This window comes from Euleptes europaea, chromosome 4 (assembly GCF_029931775.1).
Source record: "Euleptes europaea isolate rEulEur1 chromosome 4, rEulEur1.hap1, whole genome shotgun sequence".
NCBI lineage: Eukaryota > Metazoa > Chordata > Lepidosauria > Squamata > Sphaerodactylidae > Euleptes > Euleptes europaea.
This window is the reverse complement of record NC_079315.1, coordinates 56672356-56694748: the sequence shown is the minus strand read 5'-3', so window position 1 is coordinate 56694748 and position 22393 is coordinate 56672356.

Here is a 22393-nt window from a genome sequence, read left to right as displayed (position 1 = left end):
ACATTAAAACTGAAGTGGAAGCCTAGTAGTATCCTGCCTTTAACCTTCACTTGGGTTCAAAGCAGATGAGAAAGGCTTTCATACTTTCAAAAAGTAAGATTGTTGGCAGATGCAGCTTATCATGCAGAGTTCAGAAATGCAATTTGATGACCCTCCCGCTTCTACACAACTACAGGTTAATGTATGGATAGATAGGAGAGGATGGATTATAGGAACAGATGTGTGGAAACGACCCAGACACTACCAGGACAAATTTCAGGTGTTTGGAGTCCCCTGTCGTAATGCTTTCTTGCATCCTCCCCCACTAGCTTCTTCCTCCTCCTTCACCCGCCCCCAGTTCTCACCTCTCTACAAGGCAGCTGCATAATCCTTATCCTCTGCTCAGGACAAGCACTGGTTCCATCAGCTGCTTCACCCTGCTGTTACTGATGCCACCAACCACCTGAATGGTTAACCAGCGCCCCACCACCTCCACCAAATGAGCAATGGCAGCAGCCAGGAGTTGCCTCTAGGGGTACAAGAAGAGACTGCTGACACTGCTACATCCGGGAAGGAGATCAAACAATCAGCCAATGATGGCAGAGAGGAGAAACCAGTGGCAACACTATCATCTTAAGGTATAAGTGGGTGGGTATGCAGGCAGAGGGCAGAGAGCTTATTCTGATGCCTGCCATGGATGGGAAGTAGGATCCACCATTTGGGGGTCGGGCAGAGGAATAAGTAGGCAGTGGCAGCAGTGAACAGCACCACTGACCATCCTCAATGGGAAGGAGGAGCCAGGGATCAAGGCAGCGAGTGAGCGAACTGCAATACAGTAACAGTGGAGAACAGCAGCTGTCATACATCCTCTTCCTTGAGTGACAGATGGAAAGAAAGTAGATCTGCATATGGTGGCAGCATGACATGACAGGTGGATGAAAAGCCTGGAAGAGAGTCCGGTATTTCAGAGATTTCCAATCCATCTGCTGCCCAAAGGAAGAGGGCAGGTGATGACAGCTTCTCCTAGAGAGAGAGGCAGTAGCAGAGGTGGCTTGATAGGAGCTAGTGCTATGCTGTCCTCTCCCAAGGCACTGAGGTCCTGGCAGATTCCCATGGATTCCAGTCCCTGATGTCAGACTGTGCATTGGACGTGCCTGTAAAAACTCACCCAAGCATAAGGAATCAGGAAGTGAAGGCAGAATGAAGGAGTGAGGGCTTTCAAGGACAAGCATCTAAGGTCTGGTCTGAAAGAGTATAGAATTGCCACACTTTCCATTATGTCTAAGCTGCCAATAATAGTGCATGTCTAAGGTTATTCAATTTTGACCCAAGATATATATTAAACTTTCTCTGGAAACTATGCTCATTTAGTTCTTAGTAATTTCCAAGTACCGGTAACTGAGATGTTCAGATATTTTTAATAAACATATTTTTGTTCTCTAGGGTGTTTTTATGAGCTATCAACTTCTCTCAAACTGCTGCTCTGGTTTCTTTTATCCTTTTGATTTGTTTGTTTGTTTCCCACAATATTGAGTTCAAATGTCACAAAGCATTTCCAGTCAACAATCCAAAAATCAGATCTATAAAAAGCATAGTTTGAATGATAATTTATTTTGAAGGATCTTTATTGGTCTGCCTGACAGAAGCATCCATAAATCAAAGAGATCAACACACGGCAGGGCTTCTCAATTTGCATCAAAGTGCAAAATAGCATTTCTTCTAAGAATTAACTATACCTCAAAAAGACACATAAGACATAGGGCCCCATGAAAGTGGTTAACAAATTGAATTGAATACAAGAGCATCTTTAGACTGCCCAAAATATTCAAGGCTTCAAATGCTGTGTTTGGAAACACTTTACATCTTCAATGTGTTGATTTGTTTGAGTCGCAAGGCTCTTATGTGAAATAATAAATTCACAGTTAATTGAAAACATTGTTTTTCTAGGAGGAGATTTTGCCTGATGTTTAATTACACTGTATATATACTCTTTCATTTAAATATTATAATTACAGACACACATATATACATAAACATAAGCACATGGCCACATATCTTCTAGCACTAGACTTCAGGCTTGTAGTGGATTCAGTTCATAAATGTCCAGCAAAGTTACATAGCTCCTGACCCAGTAAAAGCTGCCAAATGTCATTAGCAATATACAGTGCAGTTCTTAAGACTTGGAATGAGAGTTGTGTGGAGATACTGCACTTGGAGACTGTTTCCACCTTCAGTCATAGAGCTGTCAACATTTTTATAGATCCTGGTCCTGTGTCTAAGATCAGCCTGATCCGCAGAAACATTGCAAATAAATCTGTTCCCATGCTTTTGCAAGGAAGAGCATTGTCTGCTACCCTTCCACTTATCTGCCTGCTGTAAAAGCCACAGAAGGGCTGGGTGTCCTCATTGGAGCCAAGATACAGTTGACCAAATATTTGTGACCAAGCTCATAATTCAAGAGACATCAAACCAGAAAAGGCAACAACTGCTTGCAACTGCAGAAGAGTATGATAAAACAAAAAAATTAAGTGAGGAGGAAAACACAGTATTGGCTGAGGCCACTGAGCACAGTTATTGAGGGAAGATTTGTTTCTTGATGAAGGCAAGCAGACAATACAAGGTAGGATATAAAACAGAAACTCACTTTTAGTCTTCTGTCCTTACAGTCCCTGCTCTTCCTTTCCCCTCCATATTTATTTCCTCTTCACTTTCCCTACTTTCTCAAATCAAATCTCCCTACTTTCTCTTTTAGCATGGAGGTCTAGTCTGCCCAGCAACAGACTATGAATTCTCTAGGGGAGAAACTTCTAATCACTAACCATGGAATAAACCACAGTTATTAAAACACAACTAGAGGTCAAGTACCTTTCCGCAGCAGTGAGAAATTATTGATGCCAATCACATGTTTTAAATATTGTGAATTGTGCAGGCAGGGAGTTGGAGGCTGAGGACACTGTAGTTAAAGCTCTCTTCACCTGCCATTTTGACAAGTGGCCGCTGTTGCCTCATCGGAGGAGTTGACCTTTTCCAGATAATGAGCTTGCATGTTTGAGTATAAGGACAAAATCAGAAATGAAAAGATGTTATTTTGTTCAGTAGTTCGATAGTCTTTGGTGAATCTCACAGTCAGTTCTCAAACCCTATTTTTTATATGTTCAGCATCATATTCATGTATGCAAATGTGCTTTTTCAATAAGGAAAAATCATGTGTTGTAAACTGGGCCTAGCTTACAACGAATATTTGCAACAGAGACCAGACACAGCCTTCTCTTGGGAACCAAGTTTGCGAATGTTTTAACCCTGCCCCCAACAGTCTGGTATACTTCCTGCAGATCAGGAAATGAAGACTTAGGTTACCACATCCCTCCCTCCAAAGTCTATCATTAAGGCATACAAACTGAACAAACAGAATGAACAACTAACTAGAGATATGGAGTAGACTGCCTAATCTCAGAAATCAACTGGGAATGGGATTGTTCTGTCCGGGCTTCACTGGCTGCTGCGATCTACACGTCCATTCTCACAGGTGGTTTGCGGAGTCTCTTTGATCGTGAGGTGAAGCCAGCACTGCTGCGGCAACACTAGCTCAGATTGGTCTGGAACATCTGCAGGGTCATGAAATTCAGGATCATAACATGTAGAGTTGACGATCAGTTCTCATGGAGAATGGCTGCTTCAGAGGGTGGACTCTATAGCATTATATCCCTCTAAGGTCTATTCCATCTCCCAAACCCACCCTCTCTATGTTCCACCTCCAAATCTTCAGGAATTTCTCAAACCAGAGTTGGAAACCCTATCCTGAACAGTCCAGAACAGTAACAGTAGATTTCAAAAGAGGAAACTTTACAAAAATAAGGGGCATAGTTAAAAGGAACCTGGAAGGGAAACACAAGATTGTTTAGAATGTTTGGAAGCTATTTAAAACTACACTAATTGAATCGCAGGTAGAAAGGATTCCCCAGGTTAGGAAAGATACTGCTAAGTCTAAACTAATACCTATATGGTTAACAATGCAAATCAAGGAAGCCATAAAAACCAAAAAGGCTTCATTCAAAAAGTGGATGGTCATCCCCAATGTAGTAGGGACCATAGGCTCTAGAAAAGAAGTGTTAAGTTAATAATTAGGCAAACGAAAAGAGAATTTGAGGAGCAGATTGCTAAACCATCAAGACAAATAAACATTTATATAAATATATCCAGAGCAGAAAACCAGCCAAAGAAGCAATTGGGCCTTTGGATGACCAAGGAATAAAAGGATTGCTAAAGGAAGATAGGGAACTGTCAGAGAAACTCAATGAATTCTTTGCATCTGTGATCACTGTGGAAAGTGCAGGGCATGTACCCATGCCACAGCCACTATTTAAAGGGGAGTCTAAAGAACCGAGTCAAATTGAGGTGACAAGAGATGAAGTTCTAGAGTACTGGGGAAATTAAAAACCAGTAAGTCTCCAAGTCCTGATGGCACACTCCAGAGGGTTCTTAGGGAATTCAACCATAACATAGTTGATCTACTAACTCGTATACATTACTTATCATAAATTCAGCCACTGTACCAGAAGCCTGGAAAGTAGCAAATGTTATGCCGGTTTTTTAAAATGGGTCCCTAATGGAACCAGGAAATTACAGGCCAGTTGGCCTAAGGTCTGTTGCAGGCAAAATTAGTAGAAATTGTAATTATAGAGGGATAAAGCCTGCTGTGACTTAGTAGATGTTATATAATTGGCCTTTCAAAAGCCTTTTGACAAGGTACCTCGCCAAGACTCCTGAGTAAGCTTAGCAGTCATGGGATAAGAGAATGGGTTCTCTTAGAGATTTAAAAAATGGTTAAAAGACATGCAGCAAAGAGTGGACAGTTCTGACAATGGAGGGAAGAAGAAGAAGAGGAAGAAGAGTTGGTTTTATATGCTGACTTTCTCTACCACTTAAGGAAGAATCAAACTGGTTTACAATCATCTTCCCTTCTCCACAGCAGGGCTGTGTTTGAAACCCCACCCAGATGCTGAAGACGGCTCTCACACACTAAGAACACACATACACAGGAGGAGCTAAAGTACGGTAACTGAAAGCTCTGCACTTTGTACCTGCTCAGAGGCAGCCTTACCAGGATACCCCAAAGTGCTGGTTCCTTGAGAGGCTGGGTTTTATATCTTGGGGTGGTAGCAACAAAGAGGAAACATGCTTTTGCATGCAGGTAAACACGCAGCATGCATGTGAGAATACACAGACCCAGGGCAGGATTCTGACAGAAGCCACCTCAAATGATTTTTCATCCAGCCTGGTTGGGTGTGGGTGAAGGTAGAGAATGCCTTGAACAATGTTTAGGCATGACAATCAGCCATGACTCAATTTGCAAACATTAACACCCATCCGTGTAGTGCAAAAAGTCAAGTCAGTATCTGGGCCTCCTTATTTTTCAGTGTCACAAACCCAAAGCCCAGTGTCACTGTTTTAATTTTGTAATATTTGATGGATGCAAGAAGATAAAATAGGTAAGAGATAGGCATATAGGCATTATGGCAAAGGATGATTTTCCATCTCTTTGTTAGCATTAGAGTACTAGTAAACCCTGCTCTTTTATACACACACACACATCTATATATCGAGAGGGAAGGTGGAATGGTGTCGCCTGATCTCATCAGACCGCAGAAGCTAAGCAGGGTCAGTACTTGGAAGGCAGACCACCAAGGAAGGCTCTGCAGAGAAAGGCAATGGCAAACTACCTCTGCTTGCCTTGAAATCCCCTGATTGGGGTTGCCATAAGTCGGCTGCAACTTGACAGCACTTTACACACACTCACACACATACACACATATAGATAGTCAAGTGTGGGCCGATCTGTGGATTGGGCCCACACTGACTAAAAGCAAATTCTTCTGAAAACTTGGAGTAGCAAGGGGAACCTGTGAGCCATGAGGCAGGAAGGGTGCTGTAAGCTATTTCCTTGAACTGTATGTATGAAGCTCTACAACAACAAATTTATTAATACGGTCAACTGACCAATCGCATTCCAACACATCAAAATTTCCAGAAATAGTTTTTCACTGCAGAATCACAGACTGCCCATACAAATAAAGATGTAAGATCAGTAAAAACAACCCCTGGTTAAAATTATCACCTCAAAATTGATAAAATTGTAAAATATTCTAACCATCATTCTCTAATAAAGTTCTGCGTATTTTAATAGCAACAGTGCAGAACTTGGCAGCGTGGAGCCTAAGCTGAGGATCTTCTCCTAATAGGAGCTTCTTTGCCAAAGTTCAACTGACTTTTCAGGGAATTTACCAAGCAGGGGGGAAATAAGCTTTGATCTAACTTCGTGGTAGAATGGGCAACATATCAGTGCATGTTCAATGGTTTCAATGTCCCCTGTCCCACACGGACAAAACCTCTCTGATCTCAGGATCTTCTTATATTTCCCTTCTAAAATAGCCGATGGTAGGCCCTGGCATCTGGCAAGGGTAATGTATGAAGCTCTGAATAAACAACTGATGGAACTGATTGGAAAGTCCAGTGTGTGTTTGGGGGAATGAGACCTATGGACTCTAGACCATTTACCCAGCTGGCTACGGGCAGCAGTATTATAGGTTGCCTGGGAGGCACCAAGTCTTGCCACACACATGTGTATGCCACATCATTGCAGTTCTCAATGCACAGGAGAACACATGTTTCATGTTAATTTATATACCCCTTTTTAGAAAACTTTACTGTCTGTAATTTCAGAAATGGTGATGAATACTGTTTAAATGCTGTAGCTTTCAGGACTCGCTAATGAGTTACATCAAGCTGTCACAAATTCAAGGATGTGAGTAGCAGTTGGAAGACTCCTGTGACTCTGGATGTTAAAGTTCATGGTCCATGCATGCATGAAGCATCTGAAACCCAGCTCAGGCTGAGGGAAGCGGCAGCACAAAGGGCTTGTCACACACATGCTGAGTAGCTGGAAACCCGATCACACAAGGTTAGGGTAGTTATCATAACTGATTTGAAGGTTGTCTCTTGTTTCTCATGAGTTTCAGCTGCTGTGGGTCTAGAAACATGAGGCAGCTGTCTTAAGAATGTCTGGATGTAGAGAGTCCCTTACAAATACATGCAGAGTCTGAAACCAATGGCATAAAAGTTCACAGTTTCTGTTCAAGTTCCTATATTTTTCCTGACATACCTGGTCAGCAAACCAGTTGCAAGTACCAGCTTAAGGGGAAGAAAATTTCTGCACGCAAGTTCCTACAGATGTCAATTTCCGAATGAGGTCAGGTGAAAGGGCATTCATGAAGTCTGTACATGGGTGGATTAAAGACACGGACAGCATCTGATGGGCACCCAATTGCACGGCTAGAGAACTTCTCTGAGTAGGAAATGGTTACAATGATTTGTGGTCATAAAGCAGCATATTCTGTATTGTGTATCCAGCCTTGCTTTACCTCTATTGTGGATGAGTGCCCAAGAGTCAAGAATATCATGGAGCTGTGTAGATCAGGGCCATGGCTCAAGAGAGGGAAGTTCACTGTCTCCTTCCCGCACACACTGTTTCTCTATTCAAATCCCCCCATTTCCTAGGCTGCTTTAGGTTCCCATATTTTGCTTCTCTCCCCCTCCCCCCCAAACCAGATTTAAAGCAGCCTTGGAGCTAGGAGAGGGCATTTTCATTTGAAGAAATAGCATAGGGAAAAGTTAACCCCTTCTTCCCCATGCCACAGCATATTGCTCCATGCAGCACCTCTGCTATCTGCTTTTAAAGACAAAAAATGTGTCTGGAGTTTGAACCATGTAATCCCAGAATCATGTTTATTTTGGCCTTTGAGGACTCCTACTAGTTGCACACAGATGCATGTAACAAAGCCCCAATTTTTAAAGATTGTTTTTAGATGAAAAGAAGTTTCACAAGGTGCAATGAAACACATGCAGAACATTAAAACATATGAGAAGAAGATAACTTAAGAACATGATCTATAGGATAAGGGTCATACAAACTATATAGTGAAGAAATTAAACAATTAAACATAAATGCACAAACTCATATGATATATCACCCACAGTACAATACAGTACAATACAGTCATTCTCACACGCCCAAATAAACACAGCCAGGAGGAAAGGGACAGCACCAATCTATGAATTTACTACAGGAGCTTGCTCCTCCCACACTTTACTGCCACCCCACCCTGCCAATCTCTTTCCACTGAACATCTACCCAATGGCTCTACAACAGTCAGGAGCAAGCAAGCCAGGAGCAAGTAGTCTGGTATTGCGATGCACAGGCTGTGCCTGGGACCAAACAAATGCAACTACTACCAACATTTATTCTTGTGTGGCTCTGCCTGCTATTAACAAAGCCAGATTGAATCTTGGATGAGAGTCTGGAGCTTACTGGTAGTTTTGGAATCTTCAGCTTCAGGCAGTCAAGCCAATGGTAAGGGGCAGAAATGGCCTTGGTCACCCTGACTGAGCTTTGCCAGGAGAGCAACAGGGGAGTGTGCCCTTGTTGATTCTCCTGGACCTTTTTGCAGTGTTCAATACCATTGACCATGGCATCCTTCTGGAGAGGCTGGCTGAGAGTTGGAGGTACCATGCTTTGGTGGTTCTTACTTGACTGGCCAATTCCAGAAGGTAGTGCTGGAGGATTGCTGCTTGGTCCCATGGCATTTATACCGACTTGTTCCCCATGCTGTTTATCATCTCCATGAAACCGCTGGGAGACATCATCAGGGGATTTGGAGTAAGGTGCCACCAATATGCAGACACTTCTCTATGAATACTAGCTCTACTTCTTAACAGCCAAGTCAGGGGGTCTGTGGAAGTCCTGAACAGGTGCCTGGAGATGGTGATGGTATGGATGGGAGCCAATAAACTGAAGCTCAGCCAGACAAGACTGAAGAGCCGCTGGTCAATGACAAAGCTTCCCGAGGACTGAAGAGTCAGACTGTCCTGAAATGGGTTGCGCTCCCCCTGAAGGACCAGATTTGTAGCTCAGGGATACTACTAGATCCTGGCATATAAGTGGCGGCCCAGATCTCCTCTTTGGCGAGTAGTGACTTTTATCAGCTTCAGCGGATGATATGCCAGCTACAGCCATTCCTCAGAAAGAGTGCTCTGACCATAGTGATCCATGCCCAGGTTAGATTGCTGTAACATAGTTTACACGGGATTGCCTTTGAAAGCGGTCCAGAAACATCAGCTTGTCAAATATGCTGCAACTAGTTATTGTCAAGGGAAGGATAAAGGGATCATATCACCCCAGTGCTGAAAGATCTGCACCGACTGCCCATTTGTTCCTAGGCACAATTCAAAGGCGAGGTATAAATTGAATTTTAAAAAATAAAAGTGCTGGTTCTTAACTTTAAAGACCTAAATGGCTTGGGGCCAGGGGTCTTGAAAGACTGTCTCCTCCCATATTGTCCAGCCCACCAATTAAGATCTGCCTCACAAGCCCTGCTTTCTGTGTCCCTTTGGGGGTAAGGTGGGTAGCCACCAGAGACAAGGCTTTTCCAGTCTGTGGACTCTAAGCCAAACTCTATTCTTCAGTTTCTCCTCCCGCAGCTGGACTACCTGTAACATTATCTCCCGGAGAATGTTACCAGTGGCACATGGGTAGAGCATTTCCTTTGAATGCAGAAGGTCCCAGGTTCAATTCCTGGCATCTCCAGTTACAGAAATCAAGTAGTAGGTGATGTAACAGACCTCAACATGGGATCTTGGACAGCCACTGCCAGTCTGACAACTGACTTTAGCAGGCCAAAGAGCTGACTCAGTAGAAGGCAGCTTTATGTGTTCATTGCTGGATAGGGCACTATGTGTTCATGGCTGGATCATGGCCATCAAGGCAGGCCATGATGAGGGAGTTCAAGGGCTGGCAGACCTGCACTGCAGGTGGGTTGGCTGACTTCAGTCCTCATGGCCTCACAACTTCATGCATGCACTGAGCTCAACCCCTCCCTGCCCTCTTTCCCTGCTTGATGTGCAAATATGCATTCTGCAAATTTTTAATAATTTTTTAACAAAAAGTTTTTTAAACTATTCAAAAATCAGGTGTTTTCAGCCCATGACTCCACCTGAGATATTCTAAAAATCATGGCAGTTCTGGGCAAAATATGGAACATTTTGAGGAGATGGCATGGCGTTGCAGTCTAGGGCTTTATTCAGATGACTTTAACAGTAAGTAAAAATATGCACAGCCCCACCTTGTTTCTGGACTCATGCAAACGCCCCCCCCCACTTCTCACATAGAGAATCATTGTTAAAAAGTAATTCCAATTGCCTGTAATATATGAATGTGTACAGGTTAACCAGGGTTAGCCCCCCCTCCCCCAATTGTAAGCCTGGGTTAAACTCTGGTTGAAGATCTTGGTTGGTGGGAGGAAATCCAGGATCTGGTTAACCTGCATGCCTGTATTAATACATTATGGGTAACTGGGGTTATTGTTTAACTGTGGTTCTCGGCATGAGATGGGAGGAGCAGGGCATGTGCAGGAGCCTGGCCACAAGCTGGGTTTGCGCGCATTTCCCTGTGACCGTGGTTAAGTAACGCAGCCTAGCTGACAGAGTCTAAAAGAGCCTTCCATCCTCGACTGCTGATGGGCCAGGATCCTCAGCTTTTTCTGGCAATACAAAAGATATGGCCACTTTTCTAAGGCCTTGTGAGTTTGTGCCTGCTATTCCTCTGCATCGAACTTCATCTGGTTCTGATTTTAGTTCATCTTCTCAATGCAAGCAGAATAGCATTAGCCTGAATATTTCCATTTGATCACATGCGTTATAACTAGAATGTAAAGTGTCTTGATGTGACTGTACAGATCTTATCGGAGATGAAGCCCTGTGGAACATATAATATAGTAATGTAATAAATATACTAAGAGTCCATTCCCATTGCATTCCTTCCAGATAAGTGCTCTGCCAGTATTACAGGAAAGATAATATGGAATAAATGTGGGTTTTACTTCCTCGGTTAAAGAATGTTCAGAAAGAAATGCAAAAAAGGTTTAAACAAAGGAAAGTTTGTTCTCATTATGTTAACTGTATCAGGCTGTTTTTCTTTGGTAGGACAATTTAAGCAAACAAAAGATGGGGGAGGGGTGCCAAAACTGTGTTGTTGCTATTGTTTGCCCAGAAAAGGCCTTTAAAAAGTTCAAAACTGGTTTTGCCTCAAATGGTTTTAATATACTGTAGTTGGTTAGTGTGGAATGATGGAGTGGGTCCATCCTTCTGACAAGCTCAGCCACAAAAAACTTAAATCCTAAAATTATTTTAAGTTACCTTCTCCTTGATTCACTGACACCAACACAGCACAATTGTCCCAATTTGACAACTCTGAGAGCCAATTCAGATTTTGGCAAAGCCTTTTGATTGTATGAAGAATTACCATCTGCATTCCTTAGAACAACGATTGCCCAAAATTCCATTGAGGGGGGTTATTTTAAATAATAATGTTAACTTTTTTCCTTCCCAGTGCTAATGTTGCAGTAATTGCATTCTGTAGGAATGTTCACTGAACATGTACTTCATCTGATGCAAGCCATAATAGTTTCTGTGGGTGAGGGGCTATGGCTCAGTGACAGAGAACATGTTTTGCATCCAGTTGCTAGGAAAACCCTTTCTCTAGAGGAGCTGTTGGTGGCCAGAAAAGATAATAATGAGCTACAAGGTCAAATGGTTTGATGGTATAAGGCGGCTTCATCTTTAATCAAGGACAGAAATAATCAGATAATCAAACATCTGAAGAACTGGTCATGGACAAGACATTCCCTGCTAAATGGAATGTAGAATGTATATCTTCTAACCTACCAAAGTGCCACAGCACCACACAAAAAAATAAGGACTGGTTTGAGTTGCGATAATGGCAGAGTTGCTGTGGGCCCTGGGGGAAAGATAGTTACCTGACCCATGGTAATATTGTACTAAAATTATGTTCATTGCTCCTCCAGTTCCAGTGCAAAAAGAGCACCTGTATGCAAATAAGCATTTAGGCGTAACTTGCTTGTAACTTTCAGCATTTCTTCAAAGCAGCCATTAAATAATAAATTACGGATAGAGTAACAGCCTTATCTTTACCAGACAGCAGATAGATTAAATGATAGTCGTGAGAACAAACAGGAAAGTGTGAAATTACTTTCATTACACCATAAGAGATATTGTCCTGCACTACACCATGATACTGAATCCACTATGTGGATGTTTTTTTATGACTACAGACAGAAATTCAATTGGTTGTGAACTGGACTGAAGTCAGAAAATGTGTAGCCCCCATTCCAATCAAGCTGCCAAACTCCAAGCTGCCAAACTGCAACCCAAGTAATATGTACTTATGCACCAGTAAAATAGGAGACAAAGTAGCCATGGCTGCTTATACCCCTTTGGTCCTTTTAAAAATCATTCTCCTTCTTTTAACCTTTGGGCAGTTCCTATACTCTTTGAGGAGGGGTTGAGCACATTTCTTTGCACATGTAAAGTCCCACATTCACTTCCTGGTATCAGATCCAGTTAAAGAATCTCAGATAGCAGGTGCTGGGAAAGACTTCTTTGTGCCTCTCTGGTGAGCTTCTGTCAGGCAGAGCAGATTACGACTAGATGAACCAATACTCTGCTTTGGTACAAGACAGCATCACATATTCATTTTACAGGATATTGTCGAAGGCTTTCACGGTCAGAGTTCATTGATTCTTGTAGGTTATCTGGGCTGTATAACCGTGGTCTTGGTATTTTCTTTCCTGACGTTTCGCCAGCACCTGTGGCAGGCATCTTCAGAGGAGTAACACTGAAGGACAGTGTCTCTCAGTGTCAAGAGTGTAGGAAGAGTAATATATAGTCAGAAAGGGGTTGGGTTGAGCATTATCAGATCACTTCAGGATACAATGGTTCCATATTAACATACCACACCCTCATTGGCACATTATCTTGATACTTACAGGACAATGATTAGCACATTACCTTTGATACTTTTTGCAGGACAATGATTCAGCTCAACCCAACGCTGACCAAGCCCGATGCAGTGGAACGCAGTCAGAAGACTGAGTAAGGAAGCGCCACCTGTTGGCCGCCACAAAATCGCCTCAAAAGGGGTGGTGTCCTCAACAAAGCACGAAACTCCCCCAGCCAATCGCCGTTCTTGGGGGAGGAGAAAGTAGACATCACGGGCAGGGGCAGCGGAACTGAAGCAAACAATTCTTCATGGGCCTCTGAGCCACAAAACGCGCACCAACAGGAAAGAACGGCTCAAAAGTGGTTTGATTTGCCGCAGTTATAAGCTTTTATTGCTCAATCCGGAAAAATTCAGAGCTGCCATGAATAATCCAAAATTTGCACCGACGCAAATCAGATTTTAAACCGCAGCAAAGCTCCGTGAAAAATGCCCCAAGGTCTCCCCAGGCAAAAGGCAGCATCTCTAGATTGCAGATCCTTTTAAAGGCATCAGCTTTCATGGTGGGGTGGGAGTGGAAATCTCAGCCTAGATGGCAAGGTCTGCCCAAGTAAAAGGCAGCACCTTCGGGTGGTAGGTAAGCTGAAAAGATGCATATTGCCAGCAACAAAAATTGTCCCACTGTTGGCATGATTTCAAACGGCATAGAAAAAGAAACTAAGTACCATACAAAGAATGGCAGATGTGTTTTAAAAACCCCAATAGTTTAGACCAATGCATGACTAAGGATTGCCTGATATAATAAGCCAAACATTGATAGGGGAGTAATGCATTTATCGCCATGACCTGGAAGGCCCAGGCTAGCCTGATCTCCTCAGATCTCAGAAGCTAAGCAGGGTCGGCCCTGGTTAGTACTTGGATAGGAGACCACACATGGAAGACCAGGGTTGCTATGCAGAGGAAGGCAATGGCAAACCACCTCTGTTAGTCTCCTGCCTTGAAAACTCCACTGGGATGCCATAAGTCAGTTGCGACTTGATGACTTCTCACACACACACAATGCATTAATCTATTTGATTTAAAATCCTGTGAAATAAATATTTGGGCTTTTGTGAATTACATTGTTTTAAAATATGCTGTTTATGTATTTAGAAGGCACTGTATAAAGAAAGGCTCGAAGAAAGTACAACTCACTACAGTAACAGAGATCTCAGACAGATCCATGTACTCTCAGTTCACTTTGGAATATGTAGAGCCTATCTATATATGGGATGTGTACTGACAGGGATGCTATAATTTTTAATAGAAGCTCAAGTCATTCTCACAACTTAAAAATGAAGAACATCAACTAGCACTCTAAGCTCATGATTCTACTACATGTCTTCCTCCATGACATAAACAAAGGCAGAAAGGGAAAGGGCATACAAAATGTACAAGTGGCGTGCAAAACCTTTTCAAACCTTCATTCTCTTTGCTTCCAACAAGCCAGTACACTTCATACATTCATTTTGAACCTTGAAACCCATAACAAATCATTTAACTATAAATGAGTCGACAGAACACTTCTCTTTTTCTCCAACCATTTTCAGGAATGTGTTAATCCTCTAATTGAAAAGCATTTCAAGTGACAAAGTGATTTTTTTTCTTGTTGAAGAATACCTTGATCTAGTGAACCTTTGCCAGTGTGTGTGTGTGTGTGTAAAGTGGCATCAAGTCTCAGTCAACTTATGGCGACCCCATAGGGTTCTCCCAGCAAAAGACTAACAGAGGTGGTTTGCCTTCCTCTGCATGGCCACTAGGGTAACTGATAAATTTGCTATTGAACCTACAATTTAAAAAATTACTATCACTGAATGAATTAATTTCCATCAGGAATGTTTAGAAATAACAAAATATAAGAAATTCTGATGTTTTCTATTATTATATTTTGAACATCTGCTTTTGGTGCTGATGGTTTTATTCAGTAATAATACTTTACTATTTTATTCTCACATTACTTTACTTTGGACTGATTCAATAGTGATGTTATTCATATTAATCAACATCCAGACCAAATCATGTCTATTATTTAATATGTTTAATATAACTAATCTGACTAAAATAATTCCCAACTGTTGGAAATTTATGAAAAATGTTTGCATTTGACCATAATTTTGGAAACTCCATAACCAGTTTCAGTTCTCCGGGTAGCAGGAGAAGCAGCAAGCTGTCAGACTGGATTGTTAGATATGTGCCTAACAGAGATGTAATCCAACCAAAATAATTTACTGATATTCCTACCAAATAGGACCATCTCAACTGGCATTTCTGGTTACAGTGTTTCCATTTTCTGCCAATCATTACACCATCACAGTGGCTGCAGGAGAGTTTTCTGATTCTTTATAAGCACAAATCCTATTTTCATGAACTATTTCATTACCTGAGGCTGTAAATAACAGGCATGGGCAAAGCTTTTGTTGTACTCACTAACAGGCCTACATGGGGAAGGTATACAGACATAGGCTCATGCCTTGCCCCCCCCCCCCCCATGGCAGTAGGCAATGTGCCCTGCCTACTGGGAACAAAAGAGATAAATGCTTTGCTCCTACTCATTGATATGCAAGCAAGGTTGCACAGAATGGGGGAAGGAATAGCGGCCAAAGCCTTGCCCCCATACAGCAGGGAGCTTACCTGCTTGTCAGGCTAAGGAAAAATAGAAGTAGAGCTAAGGTTTCATTCTCCAACATTAAACAAGCATACCTTTTACTAGGTGAAATCTGAGTGATCGTGGTGGGGGAGAACTAGTGAGAGAACCGCTGACTGAAGATTTCAGATCTATTGGCAAGCAGCAAGATAAGGCATGGGAGGGTTAGTATTTAGCTTGTCTACTCTTGTTAAAATTAGATGTCCTAAACACTCTCCTGCTTGAGGATGCTTCAAAAAAAAAAAAAACTCACCTACCAAGTCATGCCTCATTATGCCTGCTGTGCCAGTGAGAATTTTAATTGCTTAGAAAACAAGTACACTTTCTCCTATCTGACTGCAATTTAGAAGGATTTAATATTTAGTTATTTAAAACATTTGCATGCCACATTCCCACCCAACACAGGGTCCCCAAGTTGGCAAACAATCAAAAACATTAAAATAAGCTTTTAAAAAATATTATAAAAAAAAAAAAATACAACAGTTAAAGAAAACACACAAGTTAAACAAACACAAAAAGACAATTAAAACACATAAACAGGAAGGAGGGTCAGATAAGCCTTCACCAGCTGTCAGAAGATAATGATCGGTGGGGGTTGGTCTTAGTAACTCCCTGAGTAACACGCACTATAAAGCAAAAGAAGGCTTTTTTGAAGACATTCAAGAAACGATACAAAAAAAATTATATAGTTCAGTGGCAATGAAATGCACCAAAAAATAATAAAACTAACTAGCTATCTTACTTACTGAAGTCCTAACAGAGCGTAGTTGGTTCTTAAAGCAAAGAGTTCCAGAGCATAATACAAATATCTTCTTGGCAGCAAGGAGGGGTAAGAAGAAAAGGGTAAAAGGATTCTTCTCTCTAACTATACTTATAGAAAAATGCTGGCCATAACCAACTGACCTCTTCAACCAGTCACTGGACAGTATCCATGGAACTTTCCCAGGTGAAAGTGAATTCCCCCTCCAATACCAGAGTCAAACTGTGTGAGCTAATTAGAAGAAGGCCTTGATGAGTGACAGCCAGTGTGTGTGTGTGGGGGGGGGGTAACACCTGCAAGAGAATCAGAGAACAGAGAACAACTGGAAAATTCCACTAAGATGGCTTCTCTCTTGACAAGGAGACTGACGAATTGCCCCGGGGAAGTGTAAGAGAGAACTAAATACTATCCACATATTGGTGACATCCCAACCCAAATCCCTGGATGATCTTTCCAAGCAGTTTCATGTAGATGTTAAAAAGAACTGGGGACAAGATAGAATCTTGCAGCACTTCAGAGATCAAGGGTCCAAACAGAAGACTCCAAGCACCACTGTCTGAAACCAACTTTCCAGGTAGGACCACAACCACTGAAGAATGGTGCCTCCTGTTCCCAATCACAAATGGTGGTCCAGATACTATGATCAGTGGTATCAAAAGCATCTGAGAAGTCCATGAGGATCAACTCTCTCTATTTATCTCCCATTGCAGGTCATCCACCAGGGCAACCAAGGCTGTTTCAGTCCCAAATCCAGAGCTGAACATAATCTGGAAAGGACCCAAACAATCCAGCTCATTTAAGAATCCCTGGAGCTCTCCCATCCCACTTGCTCAAGAATGGTACATTTGAGACTGGATGATGTTATTCAAATCTCCTGGCTCCAGAGTAGGTTTCTTTAAGAGTGGGAACACTACTGCCTGTTTCAAAGCAGAGGCAACCCCCCCCATCTCAAAGAGAGGACCCACGTAGCCAGCTACCCCCCCTCAGCAAATTTAAGCAACCAGGTAAGGCAAGGGTCATACAAGGGTCATACAAGCAGGTGGTAGGCCTCAGACTGCCTAGAGTCCTGTCCACATCCTCAGACTGAATAAGCTGAAAAGTATCTCATATAACTGGATAAGCTGGCACCCGGGCAACATCTGACTCTATCACTGCTAAGGTGGCATCCAAATCCTAACTCAGAGAGGAGATGCTCAGTTGAAATCAACTAAAATGAATAGATAATGTGGGGTGGGGGGAGAATCCCAGCAGGTGTAATAACTATAATAAAGAAAATAAATACAAAATAGTATACCGTAAGTACAAAATTAATCAAAACCAACCTAAATACAACCTTTGCACACATCCCTACAATTTACTCACATCTTCTGCCCACGAAACTACTACCTCGTTTTAACTTTTTGCAAATGTTATATTTATGCCTCAACCCCACCACAGACCCTCCCCAGTGGCAATAATACTTTCCCTGCCCTGGTATTTACAAAGGTACTTGTAGTACTCTGCTCCTATTGTTACTAATAATACAGGGGGGAAATGGCAAAAGTGTTATTAATAAAATGTGATCTAACACAATTAAGATCAAGAGGGTTGCTGCCAGTAGACTTCAACTGGGAGAGAAAATTTATTGCCCTTACTGGAAAATCAGCAATAACTCAATCCATGATTCACAGCTTGATATTCAGGGTTATCAGATAAACTCTTCCCCATCAAAAGAATATCACCAAACCAGGTTCAAATATGCCACCTAGCTGTAAAGTGAATTCAAAATCTTGTTTAAATAAAAGGCCTGCCCTCCTACTGTTACAAAACCCAGACGTCTGCAGAGGTTGAGGACTGCTCATGGGTTTTACTGTGTGCTGGCAGGGAACGCTGGAAGCAGCATATAAACTTGAGACTTGTCTGTCTTCACTTGTAGCCCATAGTAGAAGGAGTATTTGCCTCATAGGAAGCACAGTCTGCAAGCCCAATTCCTCCCTGCATAGGATCATTGAACCTGAGAGGGAGGTTACCTTCCTACAGCTTGAAGGTGCTTGTGATGGAGAACTGGTCTCAGAGGACATGTGCCCTCTGGAGCAAATGCCCTTTCATTTTAAGCCCTTCTCCTTCAGCCAGTCATAGGGCTCAGGAAGGGCTTCAGGAGCCCGAGAAGAGAGTGAGCAAACTTCAGCCCTGGTGCCAGAGAGGCTTCTGAGACTGAGCTCCTCACAGCCATTTCTCTAAAGATAACTCTAAAGTCACTCTCTGCTTGAGCCAGTCAATTGCTTGAGCCAATTGGATAATTCATGGCTGGAGCACAGAGGATGTGTTTCATATAGCCATAGCAGGAAGCACAGGTGGCTGGTGTGGAAGGACACAAAAATCTCCTCCTCTCCGTTTTGTCCCTCTGTCTCCACATCCATGAAAGATTTTAATGGGTTCCCACATGTAAAGACCTAAATTAGATGTCAACCAGCCCTCATCATAAGTTCTAAAAGGCGGAAAATTGCTTTGAACGTTTACATTGACTTCACCTGCCATCGTCTAATCTAATTTCATGAGGGTGGTTATGTTTTACACTAATTAGCTAAAAAGTTAAGACATTAATCCACTATCAGTGAAATACTCCTAGGCTATGTGAAGAGGCAAAGAAAGTGATCAGAGTGGTTCTGACTGATACACAGCATTTGGTTTATCATCTCACTGATTAAAATGTGTTCAACCACACAATATGTTGTTTACGTTTTATTGTTTCTCAGCCTTTTGGCTAAGAAAAAGTGTGTAGTTTATGCTCTACTATTAATTGGGTGCATTCATGAAGACCCTCTTGTCATAAAGTTTACACAGAGGCAGAGAATAATTTCATATTAATCAAGTTAATTTCAATGGAGCTTCTCCACTGGAAGATCCCAGGCTAAGTTATTACTGATAACAGGATACAGCAAATCTCTCTTCTTCTGAAACAGGGAAGATGAGAATAAACCAACATAAAAAAGTAACCGCTTTGTTTGAAAATGGGACTTACGTGTTCCTTTTGATGTCATTTTTGTTACTGTTGTTATAACCATAAGGGTGACAGCTGCTCATATGAGACAACAGATATTCAAGACTGTTTAGTATGCTTTATCCCACCCTTCTGCAGAAATCTTGGCAGTTAGCTTTACATGTAATTCAAACTTGTGGCGCATAGTGGTAAGCTGCTTGGTCAAAAACTCTTTGATAAGCTAGAACCTCTTGGGATGTAAATCCATCTTAAAATCATTAAAAGGTCCTTATGTCTCTCAAGGCATACAGTTTAAAGAGATGACTTTGGTAAACTGAACAGCGCTCTCCGGCACACACCATACTCACACTGTCACCAAGGAATGGACACCCTGCCACCTAGTGGCATCAAGTTCTTTCCTGTTTTATACAGCCAGTTTCAAGCCTTGTTATCCTTCTATCCCTCCATCTATATCTCCAAAACCCACCGATACATAAACAAATGCTTTAGCTAAAAGCTACATTTAGCTAAAAGCTACAAGGAGACATTTTCCAGTTATTAGCTAATTCGTTTCTTAACCAGCAATGCCAGGAACCAATCACATTATAACAGATAATGAAGGGAATGTCCACAATACAAAATTTATTTCAGTATTACACCCATTTAACCGCAACAGCTTTCCCCAACAAATACTGGAAATTGTAGATTGATTAAGGTGCCACAGAAGAACTTTCTGTGGTGGGATATTGTAAAAGCACCTTGTTAACAGAGAGTACCATGTGCTAAGATGAAAAACAAATTTGGTATGGCAATATGAACTGGTATTGGTAATGGCCGATACCACTATGAGAAGATAAGAAGCATCTCTGCTAAGGTAATTCTGAAGCTCGGATGAGTGGATAGAGTACAGGAAGTCTCTTAAATCTAAACAGAACTGTTACTGACCCTGTCCTGATCCCCATTAGTCTATCCAATAGACCAAAAGAATCACAGTGTATTAGTTAGGATTTTACATAAGTGATCCCACATTACTGTCAGTGACCAGGAATCTCTTCCTAATTATGAAATTTGTGGTTGAAGATTAAGTATGAGTGCCCTCCGCTGAGTTCTCCGTACATCAATAGGGAGAGGGGTGTTTTGCTTCACAAAGGGTGAGAGAACCTGACCCTCACTTGAGTCCACTCATACATGTAGAAGATGGAACCCACCCAATAGTAACAGGAATCTCTTACCACTTCCAAATACCTTCCAAAAATGGTGTGAAAGCACTCGGAAAAAAAAAAAGATTCTTGTCACTTTTAATAATCTCCCAGCCTGGCATGAAGAAACTGCCTAAACACAACCCTCCTCCACATTTATTGCATGTGCCAGCAGATTTAGGTAATGGGGGAGGTTCAACACAGCTGACACTAATTTCTGGCAATCAAAGCCAGCCAAAATGTGTAGGTTCTGGCCATGGCAGATTGAAGAATTCACACTGTAAATAAGACAAACAAAATCACTCGTTTCATGAAATTTCTTCCTGAATGTCCAATGTGTTTGCTTATTGCATTCATATCTCACTTTTATTTCAAAGTGGTATTCCTAAGGTTCCTGGCTAGGCCCTGGCCAACCCTAGACCTGCTTCGCTTCAGCAAAGTTAATATGTCAACCATACATTTGGACCAATTTTGTGGAGAACTAAATCTGGAGCATATTGTTGTGCAGATATGGACCAGAGCATGAAAATCACAAAAAACATTGCAAGTATGTTGCTGGGCTATACCAAGGTCCATACACTCCAGCATTCCTCTGCATTCAACTATGCCATGGGAAGCTCACAAGCAGGGAATGATGTTGTCAGCCAGAAGTATGCTGGTATGTTGCTTCCAAAGAGGTAATCAAAGGAAGAAAGAGAAAATGGTGGCACAGAAGGGAACTTTCAAGAGGGAACAAGGAATTTAGCTCTCATCTCTTAACATAGCTAGAGATAACTTGAGAATTTACAAACAGAACACAAACAGAAAAAAACCCAACAATCTAATCATTTATATGCCTTTCTGTACTGATTTTTTCTTTTGTAGGGCTCATTGCAGCATAAAATAAATTGGTATTTGCTAAATACTTTTGCAGTTCAGTTTGGTTGAGCATCCAAATGTTCTGCTGGGTTTTTTCCCCTTTGATCTGTCAAGATGAGCTGGCAGCCTCACACAGACAGGATTTTCCAGAGCAATGGTCAAAACCTGATGTAATTCAGAGTCCTAATACTGTCTGAAACTATTTTTTCAGTACTGCTGTGAGGTAGGGAACCATTTTGTTTTCTAATATGAGGCAGTAGTATAGAATGCCAGAAGCCCAAAACTGGCTGTTCAGTTCAAATAAATATATGCAATTCAGCTCTACCTCCTTCTCTTGTGTCTGCTTTTTGGCCCTTGTGGCTCCTTGTGTTTGCCAGGAGAGGGTTCCAGGCAGGGTGTGTGTGTGTGCATGCAATCTCCGTTGTGCTTGCATTTTTGCAGAGGCACGGTGTGCAACAGGAGGGGAGTGGAACTGAGAGGGTGGTGGCAGCTGTTCCCACCCACTTCCATACTACTTCCCATTGCTGCCATGGCAGAGGGATGTTGTTATGCCCAGAAAGGTGAGTTTAAGATGGCACAGTTAATCTGCAAGGCATCAGGATCAAATTGTGTCAGTTTCAGGTGAACATCCATTAAGATGCAAAAAGACTTGAATAGATTAATAATGCAAGCACTTTGTCCATTCAGTATCTAAAATCAGTATGGGATGGCTTTGCTGTGCAAATCATGATCAGAAAGAGGGTTACACAAATTAAAAAAATAATGGGAACAGACTCAAGATGAAAGAGTCTATTCCAGGGGTCGGCAAACTCATTAGTCAAAAGAGCCAAATATCAACAGTACGATTGAGATTTCTTTTGAGAGCCAAATTTCTTAAACTTAAACTATATAGGTAGGTACACTGTTTATTAATTTAATAAACTTTAATTAAAGTTTTAAGTCTTAATTAAACTATAGGTACACTGAATAAAACTTGATATCATACTTAATAGTGATCTTATTTATTGATAAAAATTAAATTGTAAGTCCCTGCCATTTCCCCCTCCCCGTCCGGAGTCCTCGTCTGGAGGCCTCGTCTACCGCCATAAAAGCCTATTGGTGGACCTGG